This window comes from Saccopteryx bilineata, chromosome 3, assembly GCF_036850765.1.
Source record: "Saccopteryx bilineata isolate mSacBil1 chromosome 3, mSacBil1_pri_phased_curated, whole genome shotgun sequence".
NCBI lineage: Eukaryota > Metazoa > Chordata > Mammalia > Chiroptera > Emballonuridae > Saccopteryx > Saccopteryx bilineata.
In genome coordinates, this window is record NC_089492.1 from 84,710,278 (window position 1) to 84,727,142 (window position 16,865).

The window sequence follows — 16,865 nt, forward strand, 5'->3', positions numbered from 1 at the left end:
GCTGTCATTCTTATCTATTTCTGTTCCTGTATTCATTCCTCATTTGTTAATGGCTTAGCAGCTCTCCCCTATCATTTTTCACTACATCTTTTACTGGATCTACATTCACTCTTTGTAGTTAGGTTTACACTGTGCTACTGGAACTATTTGGTAAGAGACTTAAGGAGAATGTTCCAGTTCCACTGCTCTGTTGGAATAAAATGGTTTTGTGCTTTGGCTGGTGGTGTCCTAAATGAATCAGTGCAAATTTAACTTATTTAAGCAGATGTCATACCTCTGATAAATAAGCTAGAGAAGAGGTTGCTTGAAAAGGTTTTTGTTTCCTGTTTTTTAGACAAAATAAAACCTAGCTGAAAGTTAGAGGTGATGAGGAGGTAAAGGTTTGTGGAAGTCAAGTAAATTAGCAGGGACTTAAAGTAGCTGTGTACTAATACAGAATAAACAAGTAACATTGCAAAGCATTCTAATGTAAAAGTATCATGACCAAATGACAGGTTGTTCCGATAATTGTGTGGAGAGTCAAGTGTAAGCATTATGTATTAATAAATTGGAAAGTTAAGTCCTAGATACTGAAAATTTTTGGTGGCCTTTAGAGATCATATATGAATTCATTTTGTAACAATTTAGAAAACTTACAACGTGGCAAGTTGTAGTATCTCTAAAAGGAAAGGGGAGATGGAAGGCAAACAGGGTTTGGAGGTAAGTGAGCAAATTCAAGGAAATTCAGGAGAGGGTTGTTGACCTGGAAGTCGTGCTGCTGTCTGGGATACAGTTTGGACTGGATCAAGGAGCTGTAATCAGGAGAATGAGATATGGGCAGGCCAAAAAGAGGATGGACAGTTTGACTCACCAGTAGCAAAGTGTTAGACTGGGAGAAGGCTGAAATTGAGTAAAGTAGTATTCAGAACCAATTTAATAGGTTAAATGAGGGCTTTTTATGTACATATAAAAGAACTTTCTACACATGGTCTCATTTAATCTTCACAATATATTGGAAATGGAATTTATAATTCCTACCATAGTTGGGGGAAAAAAGGTAGGTATAGAAAGGTTCAAGTTTAACCCAGTGCAATACAGCTAGTTTGTAGCAGAGACCATGTTTGCCTACATCCTCTTTAATTACTGGGCTCTATACTGCCTTTCTTAAATCCTAAAGTGAATTTGCACTGTACTTATATTTTCTTATTGATGTATGTAGTATACAAAATACGCCTGGAGTAGGTTAGTAGGGATTCAGATTGTTATTATTTGAGACAGGGTTACTCTTGATGATGTGGTACCAAATAAGAATATAAGAAGATTCCAGAGAACACCACCTTCTGGAAGGTGCCTCCAAAGTTCTGGGTAGTGGAAATGATGACAGAAGCAGCAGAATGAGTTCGAACTATAATGTAAAGAGAGCTCAGGATCCCCAGCTGGATGGCTTATAGAGCTTTGTCCCAAAGTATAGAGCTTGCTGGTTCAGGGCACATAGAGAAACAGATCCATGTTCTTGTCTCACTTTCTCTTTCTCCCTTCCCTCTTTCTAAAATCCATTTAAAAAATTAAAAGAGAGCTCAAGAATAAAAGAAATGGAGGAAATTCATTAGGGATTCAAGGAATTAACTACACATATCAAATTTAAAACTACCTCTGGACATAAATGATTCCAATGAAATAAATCTTATGGCTTCTGTAAAGCAAAGCAAATCTCTTTAATTTCTGCTACAGTAATTTTGAATGAAAATAATTAAGACATAGTGTGGATGTGTTTTACTTTTTCATTAGAGCTTTTGATTTTTCAGCTGTCTTGTGAGATACAAATGTAAACTGCTTCCCCCCCATTTTTACCAAATTCAGTAGGTAGTAAAAGGCAAGTACTAAATAACTGTTTAAAACGCTGTGTAGGTGTTATAATTAGAGGTATTAAAGGAAATGTTAAATTTTCAAATAAGATAACTTATTCTGGCTGGTTGAGAAAAGGCATATCTTTTGTGCATAGAGAAACATGTTAATTCTGTTTGTGGTGTTGCTTCTTTTCCTTTTATATTACTGTTTGTTAACTGGTATTATGGAATTGGTCAGATTTCTCAGCTGTCTTCTCTAACTATATTACTTCTGAGAATCTTAATGACTTTATGAATTAAGGAAGTGTCTTTAAAATTAGTATTTAACAAGTAAGACTTTCTTCATCTTGACTTATACCTAGAGATTTAGCCATTCTTGGGCTTTATTACATATTACTGTGAAATGTCAGTTTTTGTTTACTTGGATGAAATTATTTTTTGTTGGAATGACTTTTGTTGTCATTTGTAATGTCATGTACAAGTACTTCAGAATAGAAGTCTATAAATGGGATACAAAGGCAATATACAAAAGTCAAATGTACTTTTATACACTAGCAATGAAATTAAGACAATAATTCTATTTATAATGGCATCAGAAAGAATCAGTATTTATTTATTTATTTATTTATTTATTTATTTATTTATTTTTACTGATTTTAGTGAGAGAGAAATGGAGAGAGACATGACAGGAACATTGATCTTTTCCTATATGTGCCCTGACCTGGAATCGGACCTGCAACCTCTGTACTTGGGGGTGATGCTCTAACCATCCAGGCAGGGCAGAAAGAATCAGTATTTAGGAATAAATTTAACAGAAGTAGTACAAGACTTGCATACTGAAAACACTGTTCAAAGAGATTAGAGACTTTGTAGCTCCCAGACATAGAGCAGAGCTTCTAGGAGACCCTGGCCATCTACTGGCCCTGCAACCAGCAGAAAGTCATCCTGTCTGATGAAGGCAAGATGTATGGTCAGAACTAGCTGATTGCCCACTACATCAGGCTAAGAACAGGGAAGACCCAAACTCACAAACAGGTCTCTAGTCACATCCAGGTCTTGGCCTGAAGGAAATCCAGTCCATGCTCAGGGTCCTGAATGTGGACCAGGTTTCCAAGGATCAGGCTTTCCAGACAATGGCCCCTGTGTCTTCGGCCCAGCTCATCTCAGCACCTTCCCTGCAAGCCAAACTGAGTTCTACTGGTCCTCAGGACACTGAGCTTTTGCAGTTTGGGTTAGGCGGCTTTGGGGCCCCATGGAATGTTCCAGATGTGAAGCCATTCTTGCAGACACAGTTCTCGTCACTGCCCCCATCTACTGACCTCCCAGGAAACGAGCCTTCCAAACCCCCAAGTCCCTCTCACACCCTGCCCTGCCCCCATCTGCTCCGTCTCCCCAGCCTGGCAGCTTCAGGCCCTGGGCACTGCCCAGTTACAGCTGGTGGAATTCTCAGCCTTATGGAACCCCTGGGTGCAGTTGACTGTGTGTGTGTGTGTGTGTGTGTGTGTGTGAGAGAGAGAGAGAGAGAGAGAGAGAGAGAGAGAGAGAGAGATACACACACACAGAGATAGGGACAGACAGGAAGGGAGAGAGATGAGAGCATCAATTCTTCGTTGCAGCACCTCAGTTGTTCATTGATTGCTTTCTCATATATGCCTTGACCCGGGGGCTACAGCAGGCTGAGTGACCCCTGTTCAAACCAGATGAGCCCGCACTCAAGTTAGGGACCTCAGGGTTTTGAACCTGTATCCTCCGTGTCCCAGTCCGATGCTCTATCCACTGTGCCACTGCCTGGTCAGGCTGCAGTTCTGTTTGTACACTTCAGCATGCACTGCCTCGGCCCTGGAGTGCCCCCACACCCAACCCTGCTCCTTAAGAATGTGTACAGTTGGCAGATCTATGACAAGTTAACCCGAGTAAAGGGTAGTTTTCAGGAGCTGTAAGATCATGGGCCCCCATTCCTTCTCCTGGTCAAATCTGGGCAGACCTGAATTGGTGCCTGAGTGGTAAGGATGTGGGGGCTGGAGGCAGCAGCCATGATTTCTATGGTGGGAGCACATGACCATCACCTTTTCCTCCAAGGTCTGCTTCTTTGGCAAGTAGGTGGTGGAGAAAATGGAGGCAGAACATGCCCATCTAGAGGACAGAAAGTTCCTGTATTGCCTGTGGCACTCGCCCATGTGCAAGCCCCTGGTGAATTTCTTGTACAAGCTGCAGCAGCTGCCCAAACACTATAGGATGGACAGCGTCCTAAAGAACTTCACCATCCTCCAGGTGGTAACAGACAGGCACCCAGGCAGTTCTGCACTGCCTACGTCTTCCAGGTCTCCACTAGTGAGCAGGAGGCCCCAGCACCACATTTATCTCCTGATCAGGACTGAAGGGGAACCCCTAAGTGGCTCACCCCTGGAATACCTTCCTCTCAGGAAGGACTCCAGCTTTCCCCAAGCTTCCTATTTGGGGAGTGGGCTCTTTTCTGTTGGAGGGGACCTTAAAGCTGTTGGTAAGTTGAATGGGGGCAGACTGAGAGGAAGGGATGGATCCTGATATTGGGACCCCACAGGGATATATGAAAGGACAGAGCATCCGGCACTGGTGACCTGGACGAGCAGCTCTGGGGAGACAGCACTGGTTTCTCAGTCTCTAGCAGTGCCCTCCCCCACCTCTGTTGTGGATGTTTTGGAGGGCCCTAGTTACATATTGGCTGGCTTGTCCTCTATTTTTCAGCACCCCCTTTTCCATTCAAATCTGCTTCTCCTTACCACCCCTACTCTATGATCCTGTTATTGAATACTGGTTAACCCTTTTGTGCAGGACAGAGCCAGATGGAGCCTGGAAATATGTATTTTTAAATATAATGAGAGATATTTATAAGTGAAAAAGAGATTAAAGAAGATTTAAGTAAATGGAAAAGTGTTTAATGAATCAGATTACAAAATGGCAGTACTACCCAAATTGATCAAGAGATTCAGTGCAATTGCTGACACTAACTTGTTTGCAGAAGTTTAGAAGTGGCCCTTATATTCATATGAAAATTCAGAGGACCCAGAATAGCCAAAATAATCTTGAAAAAGAAGCACAAAGTTGGAAAACTACCTGATTTCAAAACTTACAGGAAAGCTACAGTAATCAAGACTGTGGTACTAGCATAAAGCTAGGCATGCAAATCAGTGGATTAGAATTAATTCAGAGCCCAGAAATAAACCCTTACATTCTGATCAACTGGTTTTTAATAATTAAATATCAAGCACCCTAAAGTGCTCTCCTTTCCTATTTAACCTCTGGCTCTACCTTCTCAACTTTCTTCCATTACTTAAATCAACAGGTATTTATTGAGTACGCTGGACCAGGGTGATTTCTGAGGTGATACTCATTCACTTGCATCTGGCCTGATAGGACTGGCTTGTGCTCTAAGGACTAGTGATCTAGGAAAGTCCCAATTTTTAACAGCAGTTAGAGAAGAATGAATAAGTATGGATATAAAGTACAGTAGTCCCTCCTTATTCATGGTTTTGCTTTCTACAGTTTTGGTTACCTGAAGTCAACTTTGGTCCAAAAAGTATAATGGAAAATTCCAGAAATAATTAATCAGTTTTAAATCATGCACCTTTCTGAGTAGCAGTGATGAAATTTCTCTGTCCTGTTCACCTGTCCACATGGGAAGTGAATCAATCATTCCTTTGTCCAGAATACCAGCACTGTATACTTGACCTTTCCAGTTAGCCACTTAGTAGCTATCTCAGTTGTCAAATCAACTGCTGCTGTATCACAGGTGTTTGTGTTCAAGCAACCCTTATTTTAATTATAAGGCCCCAAAGCTCAAGGGTAGTGATGCTGTCAGATCAGATATGCTAAAGAGAAATTTAAAGAGAAAGTATTCTTTAAGTGAAAAGGTGAAAGTTCTTAATAAGGAAAGAAAAAAATTGTATGTTAAAGTTGCTAAGATCTATGGTAAGAATAAATCTACCCTTGAAATTGTGAAGAAGGAAAAAGAAATTTGTGCTAGTTTTGCTTTTGTACTTTAAACTAAAAAATATATATATAGTTTCAGTGCATGATAAGTGCTTAGTTAATATGGAAAAGGCCTTAAGTTTTTGTGTAGAAGTCATGAACAGAAATTGTGTTCCGATGGATGGCAGTGTGTTGCACCAGAAAGCAGTGAACCTATACAGTTGAAGATTTCAGGAAGAATCCTCTAAAACGAGTGATCATATTCACATAAGTTTTATTAGAATATAATATAGTCTATTTTTATTATTAGTTATTGCTACCAATTTGTTACTGTGCCTAATATATATATAAGTTAAACTTTATCATAAGTATGTAGTATAGACCCTGGCCCATGGCTCCGTGGATAGAGCGTCGGCCCAGTATTATGGACGTCCAAGTTCAGTTCCCAGTCAGGGCACACAGGAGACGAGACCATCTGCTTCTCCACCCCTTCCTCTCCCTCTTCTCTTTCTTCTCCTGCAGCCAGAGGCTCAATTGGTTCAAGCTTGGCCCTGGGCACTGAGGATAACTCGGTTGATCCGAGCATCAACCTCAGGCACTAAAACTATCTGGTCTGGTACTCGAGCATCAGCCAGATGGATCCCGGTCGGGGTACATGTGGGTGTCTGCCTCACTATCACCCCTCCTCTCACCTTTAAAAAATAAAAAAGTATGTATATATAGAGAGTTTGGTACTATCCATGGGTTAGGCATTTACTGGGAGTCTTGGAATGCATCCTCCATGACAGATAAGGAGGACTACCACACACACCACACACACACACACACACACATATATAAATAAAATTCAGTATCACTGTTGCTGTTGCTGGTGGCTAGATCTGGGGTAGTAAAATAATTTGCTTTTTAATAATTATATAATGAACGAAAGCAAATTAAGAAATTGGGTACAAAGTCCAAATTATTGCAGCTTTGTTTCTTCAGTCTGTAGTATCAAACTGCCAGTATGTCGCCATGAAGATATGTGAGAAATATCTGCCGCAAATGGAGAAAGAATAATAATAGCTGAATTTTTCCCCCCTGAACTTTGTTATTACACTTTTTGATCAAAGGAGGCACTTTTTCTTTTTTAAAGCCACTTCCTTGGTTCAGATACTTTAATTCTAGCCTTCTAGCCTTAGCAAGCTTTCAGTAAATAAAAATTGTCCCTAAAACCTTGAGGGAATGCTACAGTACACCAATACTAACACGGAACAATATAAGGCAGGGGGACTGGGGCAGAGACTGAGCTCCCTGAAGTTCTGCTCCAGAGTTTGTGTGTGTGCACTTGGGTTTAAGGGCATGGGTTTAGGATCCATGATTTTCATTGGATTTTCAAATTATTTTGAACATATTCCAAAAGAGATTAAGGATTGCTTAATCTTTAGAAGACAGTAAAGCTGTTGAGAACTTCCACTTCTGCATATTACTGAGTAACTGGTACTAAGTACTCTCTGACCAGAAACAGCCAGGTAACTGGACAAAATGTATGAAACAGCTGTTATTTAGATATTTGGTAACAGCAGGGCAGGACTGCAATCCCTGAGAGAAGGAAAACAAATTAAACCCTGCTATCTCCCTGGCTTCCTGTTTGAAACTAGATTCCAGTGCAGGATCTAAACAAAGCAAGACAGTTCTTTTGGGCCACAGAAACAGAAATCAGATGCTGGAGAGACTGGGGAGGCTGGAATTTGCAGGGTTAATTACCACAGAAGATAAAGCTATGCAGACAGATCTAGAATCTGCAGAGGAGTTTCTTTGAGTCTTTGGCTGGATATTAAGCTGTATGGGGCTCCATGGGCTGTGCTGAGAACAGCTATTGGTGAAAAAACAACTTCAGAGAGCTGGTAAGAATATTGGGATTTACAGGGAATAAGCGATATTCTCGTTCTGACCAGCTAGAGTGCAGAGACCTTGTTGAATATTAGTGCCACTTGGGGGAAAACCCCAGAAGTGTCAATCCTTATGAGTAGTGCTAATGTAACTCTAGAGAAAGGCTACTCCAGCTCCACCCTAAAACTGCCTGGAAAACAGGCCTCAGAAGGATTAAGCTGATTCTCAACTAATTTAGCTGACCACCTGAACAAAACATTTAAGAAATTCGTACATTGATAAAATATACAAAATGTTTGCCTAATCCAAAATAACCAAAGTATGTATGCGGGACAAAGATAAGAACAACTGTTGACTTCTCACGAAAAACAATGTAAGCCAACAAATGAACCTATCTCTATTGCAAATCAGTAACAACTGCACTGAGGAGGAAAAAAGGAATAATCAAAGTTACTCTAGAAAAGAGTATTTTGTTTAGATACTGTAAGGCTAAAGATAAAAAGAATTGGATAGTTAGTGAATCAAGTTCCTTATAAGGGCAAGGGTTAGCAAGTCTGAAACTACTTTATATATGAACCAAGTCCTCAAATATCATGGTTTCGTTCAACATTGTTTTGTTATAACATTGAGGAGAAAGAAAAATCCCTGGCCGCTCCACAGTCTTGTGTGGAATTTGCAGATTCTCCCAATACCTTCTGGTACTCTGGTTTCCTCTCACATCCTAAAGGTGTGCATGTGAGGTGAATTGGTGTGCCTAAATTGTCCCAGTCTGAGTGGGCGTAACTATGTGTGTGAGTGGCCCTGAGATGGAATGGCATCTATCAGAGTTGCCATTTTCAATAACCTATTGACAATGTTAAGAGAGGACTACTGTATACCAGGATGAATATATAAGTAAACCTATTTTAGATAATGAGCGAGGTTTCTAATTGTTAAAGGAAGGGGGTGATGCCTGAACAGGCGGTGGCGCAATGGATAGAGTGTCGGACTGGGATGCTGAGGACCCAGGTTCGAGACCCCAAGGTCGCCAGCTTGAGCGCGGGCTCATCTGGTTTGAGCAAAGCTCACCAACTTGGACCCAAGGTCGCTGGCTTGAGCAAGGGGTTACTCAGTCTGCTGAAGGCCCATGGTCAAGGCACATATGAGAAAGCAATCAATGAACAACTAAGATGTCGCGACGAAAAACTGATGATTGATGCTTCTCATCTCTCTCCGTTTCTGTCTGTCTGTCCCTATCCCTCTCTCTGACTCTCGCTCGGTCTCTGTAAAAAAAAAAAAAAAAAAAAAAAGGAAGGGGGTGGTGTTACAAGTAAGGAAAGGAAGAAGTCTAGATAAACTATGTTAGATTGGAATAAGAGGTGGCAGTATGAACTCAGTTTTATATATACATACAGATTGTTATGGAATTGTAGGTATGTGTAGACATGGGTTAGTATACATAAATATCTTTCCTCGTCCTGTTTTCTGGGAAAGCCTCTAAGCAATGACACTCTAGTAGCAATGAACATACCTACTGCCCAGATGTTGGACTCTACAAATCTTCAATAAAAAAAGGAACCGGGGCTCTTCGAAGAACTGGTTGATTCCCACCCAGAGCCAGAGTAGGAGAAATGCAAGATGTTCCTGGAACCTTGCATCTTTGGTGCCAGAAAACAAAGAAGTGCTTAGAAAAGGTGCATTGTGTACCAGTGTTACCTTCTGGTTTTTGAGAGATGGTTGTGTAAGCAGTAACATTAGGAGAAGATAGATGAAAAGGATACATGAACTCTATTTTTTGCAAGTTTTCTGTAAAACCATTTTAAAATAAAATGTTTCTTAAATTCACATTACTCCCAAAAGGGAGAAAGGGGAAAAAGAAACAGTGCAGGCCAGAAGACAGTGGAAAACATATTTAAAGTTCTGAAAGGGAAACAAACTATAAAGTTAGAATTTAATCCTAACAAAATTATCTTTCAGAAATGAAGGCAAAATAAAGATGTTCTCCAGACAAACAAAAGCTGAGAGAATTTCTTACTGGCAGTCTCACACACTTATAAATGTTAAATGAAGCTTTTCAGGCCCAAGAAAATCATGCCAGATGGAAACTCATATTTACAAATAGGAATGAAGAGGATAAGAAATGGTAAAAATGTGGGGAAATAATGTGGTTTTTTTTCTCAAATTTTAATTTATTTCAAAGAGAATTGACTGTTTAAAGCAAAAAAAAAAACCTTAATGTTTTTTAGGATTTATAATATTAGAGGTAAATATAACTTGTAGAAATACAAGATTTTTAAAAGCCTAATGGAGAGAGAAAATGGTAGTATACTACTGTAAGGTTCTGTTAGTAATATGAGAAGCAATATAAAATTGTTTGAAGGTAGATGTTGTTAAAGATGTATATTGCCCTGGCCGGTTGGCTCAGCGGTAGAGCGTCGGCCTGGCGTGCGGGAGACCCAGGTTCGATTCCCGGCCAGGGCACATAGAAGAAGCGCCCATTTGCTTCTCCACCCCTCCCCCCTCCTTCCTCTCTGTCTCTGTCTTCCCCTCCCACAGCCAAGGCTCCATTGGAGCAAAGATGGCCCGGGCGCTGGGGAAGGCTCCTTGGCCTCTGCCCCAGGCGCTCGAGTGGCTCTGGTCGCAGCAGAGCGACGCCCTGGAGGGGCAGAGCATCGCCCCCTGGTGGGCAGAGCGTAGCCCCTGGTGGGCGAGCCGGGTGGATCCCGGTCGGGTCGGGCGCATGCGGGAGTCTGTCTGACTGTCTCTCCCCATTTCCAGCTTCGGGGGGGGGGATAAAAAAAGATGTATATTATAAGGCCCTGGCTAGCTCAATTGGCTAGAGCAGTGGTCAGCAAACCACGGCTCACAGCCACATGTGACCTAATAGCATGCGACGTTTTTATCAAAGGCCAGTTTAGGAGTACCCTAATTAAGTTAATAACAATGTACCTAACTATATAGTTTAAGTTTAAAAAATTTGGCTCTCAAAAGAAATTTCAGTCGTTGTACTGTTGATATTTGGCTCTGTTGACTAATGAGTTTGCTGACCACTGGTAGAGTGTTGACCCAATATGCCAAGGTTGTGGATTCAACTCCCTCCCCTAATCAGGGCATATAACAAGAATAAACCAATGAATTCATAAATAAGTGGAACAACAAATCAGTGTCTCCTTCTTCACCTTCCCTTCCCCTCCCACCTGTCCCACACACACCCTTCCCCTCTTTCTCAAAAATAAATAAATAAAAAATTTAAAGATGTATATTATAAACCCTAGCACAACCACTAAAAAAGTTAGGTATATCTAATAAGCTATATATACTATCATCAAAATGCTCAAGTGGCTGTATTAATATTAGAGATTTTAGATCAAGGAATATATATTTTCAGGAATGAAGAGTCTTGATAATGATAAATGTGTACATTTATCATTTATATACCTAATAATGGAGTTTCAAAATACTTGAAGCAAAAACTGATAGAATTGGAAGAAGTAATAGTCGACAATTACATAGTTGGGTATTTCACCATTTCTCTTTAGTGATTGATAGAGTAAACGAACATATATTAAAGAAATTGAAACTTAATTTAAATTTTTCGGAAAGTAATCTCAAGGCCCAGATGACTTCACTGATGAATTCTATCAAACTTTTATTTGTTAATTAATTTTTAGATTTTATATATGCATTTTTAGAGAGAGATGAGAGAGAGAGAAGAAGGAAGGAGCAGCAGGAAGTATCAACTCCTATATGTGCCTTGACCAGGTGAGCCCAGGGCTTTGAACCAGCAACCTCACTGTTCCAGGTCAATGCTTTATTCACCGCACCACCATAGGTCATACAGATTTTATCAAACTTTTGTGTGTGTGACAGAGAGAGGGACAGATAGGAAGGAGAGATGAGAAGCATCAATTCTTTGTAGTGGCACCAGTTGTTTACTGATTACTTTCTCATATGTGCCTTGACGGGGGCTACAGCAGACCAAGTGACCCCTTGCTCAAGCTGGCGACCTTAGGGTTTCAAACATGGGTCCTCTGCGTCCGTCCCAGTGCAATACTCTATCCACTGTGCCACCGCCTGGTCAGGCATTAAAGAAGAAAGTACTAGTCTTCTGGTAGAGGAAGAAGGCACATTTTCAAATCATTTATGGGCCCAACCTTATCTTGGATACATTTTTTTGTTTTGTTTTTTAAAGATTTTATTCATTTTAGGGAGGAGAGAGAGAGAGAGAAGGTGGGAGAAGCAGGAAGCATCAACTTCTATATGTGCCTTGACCAGGCAAGCCCAGGGTTTCGAACCAGCAACCTCAGCATTCCAAGTCAGTGCTTTATCCATTGCACCACCACAGGTCAGGCTTATCTTGGATACTAAAACCAGACAAAGACATGACCTGTCTCTAATGAATATTGACATGCCCTTCTTTAACGTGTATATAATAATTCTTATCGCCTGACCTGTGGTGGCGCAGTGGATAAAGCATTGACCTGGAATGCTGAGGTTGCTGGGTTGAAACCCCTGGACTTCCCCGGTCAAGGCACAAACAAGAAGCACCTAGTTGATGCTTCCTGATCCTCACAGCCCCTGCCCCTACCTTTTTCTCTGCTCTTTGTAAAATCAATAAATTTTTTAAAAGATCTAGATAATTGCAAATCAATTCCAGGAACTTCAAAAAGAATAGTGTGTCATGACCAACTGGGCTTTATTTCAGGAATCCAGTGTTGATTTGACATCATAATCTATTTTAATTAGCTACTTTAAAGGAATAAAGAAAAAAAATGATCATCTTAATAGGTATAGGTATAGAAAAAGCATTTGATAAGTGCAACTCATTTTTTGTGTCTTGATAAATCATAAACTAGAAATGGAAGGACTTTTCCTCAACCTACTACTTAATGTACAGTTAACATGATATTTTAATGGTGAAGCTTCCAGTCTAAGTTTTCTCTCAAGGATCAAGTGCAAAGCAACATGGTATTAGAAAGTATAGCTAATACAATAAAACAAGAGTAAGAAATAGGTTCTAGAGGTTTGAAAGAAAGATGATATGAAGTGCTTTTTTACAGACCCCTGATTATATACATAGAAAACCCTAAACAACCTCTTCCCCCACCCAGAACAAAGAGCAACTAGAATTAATAAGTGAATATAGCAGGTTTTCAGGATATAAAGTCAATATACAAATACTATTAACTATATAGTATATATAATATACTAAATACTATATAAAAGTATCATTTACAATAGCATCCAAAAATTAAAATGAAATAGAAAGAAATTTAACAAAATATGTACTAGACCTAGGCACTGAAAATTACAAAGTACTACTGAGTGAATTTAAAGGGCCACATAAATAGCATTCTACCATGTTCATGGATTAGAATGGCCCATATCACTGTACCAAACCCCTACCCATGTTTCTTTTCCTTTTTTCTTGATTTTAAAGAGAGGAAGGATGAGGGGTGGGGAACGGCAAGTATCAACCTGCTTCTGGTATGTGCCTTGACATGGCAAGCCCAGGATCTCGAACCGGCAACCTCAGCATTCCAGGTTGATGCTTTATCCACTGTGCCACCACAGGTCAGGCCCTACTGATGTGGTGTGTCTGTGTGTGTGTGTGTGTGTGTCAGACAGAGGGACTGACAAGAACAGACAGACAGGAAGGGAGAGATGAGAAGCATCAGGTCTTTGTTGCAGCACCTTAGTTGTTGTTTGATGGCTTTTTCATGTGTGCCTTGACTGGGTGGGAGACTACAGCAGAGCAACTAACTGACCCTTTGTTCAAGCCAACTATGACCATGGGGTCATGTCTGTGATCCCACACTCAAGCTAGTGAGCTTGCACTTAAGCCGGCGGCCTCGGGTTTCAAACCTGTGTCCTCTGCATCCCAGTTTGACACTCTATCCACTGTGCCACCACCTGGTCAGGCCCTACCCATCTGTCTCAAACATGTCAAACATATTTCCACCTTAGACCCTTTGCACGTAATTACTTTCTCTACCTGGAACACTCTATTCAGATATTCACATGGCTTGTTTTGTTTCCAAACCTCCTGAGGTCTGTGCTCAAAGGTCTCTCAGTGAGGCATTTCTTGATTTCCTTGTATAAAGTAGCTATCCTTCTGTTTTGTTTACAGCATTTATCACTACTAACATTAAAATTTTTATTTTGTCTCCCTTCTCTGGAATGTAAATTTCTTCAACAGAAGGACTTTGTTGCATTCACTGCCAAGTATGTAGTAAGTGTAGCTTATTTTGCTGGGACACACTAGGATGTGAAATAGCTCATAGACAATATATATGTATGTTTGTGTGTCTATATACAAATACTAGAAATGCTTGTACTATTTCTCTATTACTTCCTACAGGGCAGTTGGAAAAAGTTGAACTAGCTTTGGTTCTGTCAGTTTTTCAATTTCTAGAACTTTACCCGTCTTATCTTTAAAATTAAAACCAGTGGAGTTACAGCATGTAGCAAAAAGAAAAGGGTAACTTTTTTTTTTATTTTTATTTTTTTTACTTTTTTAAAATAAATTTTTATTAATGGTAATGGGATGACATTAATAAATCAGGGTACATATATTCAAAGAAAACATGTCTAGGTTATTTTGTCATCAAATTATGTTGCAAACCCCTCGCCCAAAGTCAGATTGTCCTCCGTCACCCTCTATCTAGTTCTCTGTGCCCCTCCCCCTCCCCCTAACTCTCTCCCTCCCTCCCTCCCTCCCATGTCCTCCCTCCCCCCCACCCCTGGTAACCACCATACTCTTGTCCATGTCTCTTAGTCTCATTTTTATGTTCCACCAATGTATGGAATCATGTAGTTCTTGTTTTTTTCTGATTTACTTATTTCACTTCTTATAATGTTATCAAGATCCCACCATTTTGCTGTAAATGATCTGATGTCATCATTTCTTATGGCTGAGTAGTATTCCATAGTGTATATGTGCCACATCTTCTTTATCCAGTCTTCTATTGAAGGGCTTTTTGGTTGTTTCCATGTCTTGGCCACTGTGAACAGTGCTGCAATGAACATGGGGCTACATGTGTCTTCACGTATCAATGTTTCTGAGGTTTTGGGGTATATACCCAGTAGAGGGATTGCTGGGTCATAAGGTAGTTCTATTTGCAGTTTTTTGAGGAACCACCATACTTTCGTCCATAATGGTTGTACTACTTTACAGTCCCACCAACAGTGAATGAGGGTTCCTTTTTTTCCACAGCCTCTCCAACATTTGCTATTACCCGTCTTGTTGATAATAGCTAATCTAACAGGAGTGAGGTGGTATCTCATTGTAGTTTTGATTTGCATTTCTCTAATAACTAATGAAGCTGAGCATCTTTTCATATATCTGTTGGCCATTTGTATCTCTTCCTGGGAGAAGTGTCTGTTCATGTCCTCTTCCCATTTTTTTATTGGATTGTTTGTTTGTTTGTTGTTGAGTTTTATGAGTTCTTTGTAAATTTTGGATATTAGGCCCTTATCTGAGCTGTCGTTTGAAAATATCAGTTCCCATATAGTTGGCTGTCTGTTTATTTTGATATCAGTTTCTCTTGCTGAGCAAAAACTTTTAATTCTGATGTAGTCCCATTCATTTATCTTTGCCTTCACTTCTCTTGCCATTGGAGTCAAGTTCATAAAATGTTCTTTAAAACCCAGGTCCATGATTTTAGTACCTATGTCTTCTTCTATGTACTTTATTGTTTCAGGTCTTATATTTAGGTCTTTGATCCATTTTGAATTAATTTTAGTACACGGGGACAGGCTGTAGTCGAGTTTCATTCTTTTGCATGTGGCTTTCCAGTTTTCCCAACACCATTTGTTGAAGAGGCTTTCTTTTCTCCATTGTGTGTTGTTGACCCCTTTATCAAAGATTATTTGACCATATATATGTGGTTTTATTTCTGGGCTTTCTATTCTGTTCCATTGGTCTGAGTGTCTATTTTTTTTGCCAATACCATGCTGTTTTGATTATCGTGGCCCTATAATATAGTTTAAAGTCAGGTATTGTAATGCCCCCAGCTTCATTCTTTTTCCTTAGGATTGTTTTGGCTATTCGGGGTTTTTTATAGTTCCATATAAATCTGATGATTTTTTGTTCCATTTCTTTAAAAAATCTCATAGGGATTTTGATGGGAATTGCATTAAATTTGTATATTGCTTTGGGTAATATGGCCATTTTGATTATATTTATTCTTCCTATCCAAGAACAAGGAATATTTTTCCATCTCATTGTATCTTTTTCGATTTCCCTTAACAATGCTTTGTAATTTTCATTATATAGGTCCTTTACGTTCTTTGTTATGTTTATTCCTAGGTATTTTATTTTTTTTGTTGCAATCGTGAAGGGGATTATTTTTTTGAGTTCGTTTTCTAATATTTCATTGTTGGCATATAGAAAGGCTATGGACTTTTGTATGTTAATTTTGTATCCTGCGACCTTACTGTATTGGTTTATTGTTTCTAATAATCTTTTTGTGGAGTCCTTCGGGTTTTCGATGTATAGGATCATATCATCAGCAAAAAGTGATAGCTTTACTTCTTCTTTTCCGATATGGATGCCTTTTATTTCTTTGTCTTGTCTGATTGCTCTGGCCAGAACTTCTAGCACCACGTTGAATAAGAGTGGAGAGAGTGGACAACCCTGTCTTATTCCTGATTTAAGGTAGAAAGTCCTCAGTTTTATGCCGTTTAATAGGATGTTGGCTAATGGTTTATCATATATGGCCTTTATCATGTTGAGATATTTTCCTTCTATACCCATTTTGTTGAGAGTCTTAAACATAAAATTGTGTTGTATTTTATCAAAAGCCTAGAAAAGGGTAACTTAATTGGACTTCATTAAAACTAAAAACTTGGGCTTCAAAGGAAATTAAAGTGAAAAGACAGCCTACAGAATGGAGGAATGTATCTGCAAATCATACATCTTGATAAGGGCCTGGCTGGTGGTGACACAGTGGATAGGGTGTTGACCTGGGACACTGAAGACCCCAAGTTTGAAACCCCAAAGTTGCCAGCTTGATTGCAGGCTCACCAGCTAGAGCGTGAAATCATCAACATGATCCCATGGTCGCTGACTTGAGCCCCCTCCACCCCAGTCAAGGCACATATGAAAAGCAATCAATGAAGAACTAAAGTGAAACAACTACAAGTTTATGCTTCTCATCTCTCTCCCTTCCTGTCTCTTCCTGTCTCTCTTTCTCTCTCGCAAAATATGTGTATCTGATAATGGTCTGGTTCACAGTA

General features: G+C 39.8%; 1 protein-coding gene and 1 pseudogene across 1 annotated transcript in view; both read left to right on the forward strand.

Annotated features, from left to right (window-relative positions):
- RAB10 (RAB10, member RAS oncogene family) overlaps positions 1 to 16,865 on the forward strand; it is a 78,490-nt gene that overhangs the window by 33,361 nt on the left and 28,264 nt on the right. The window lies entirely within an intron of this gene.
- On the forward strand, positions 676 to 7,575 carry LOC136328603 (transcriptional enhancer factor TEF-4-like; annotated as a pseudogene).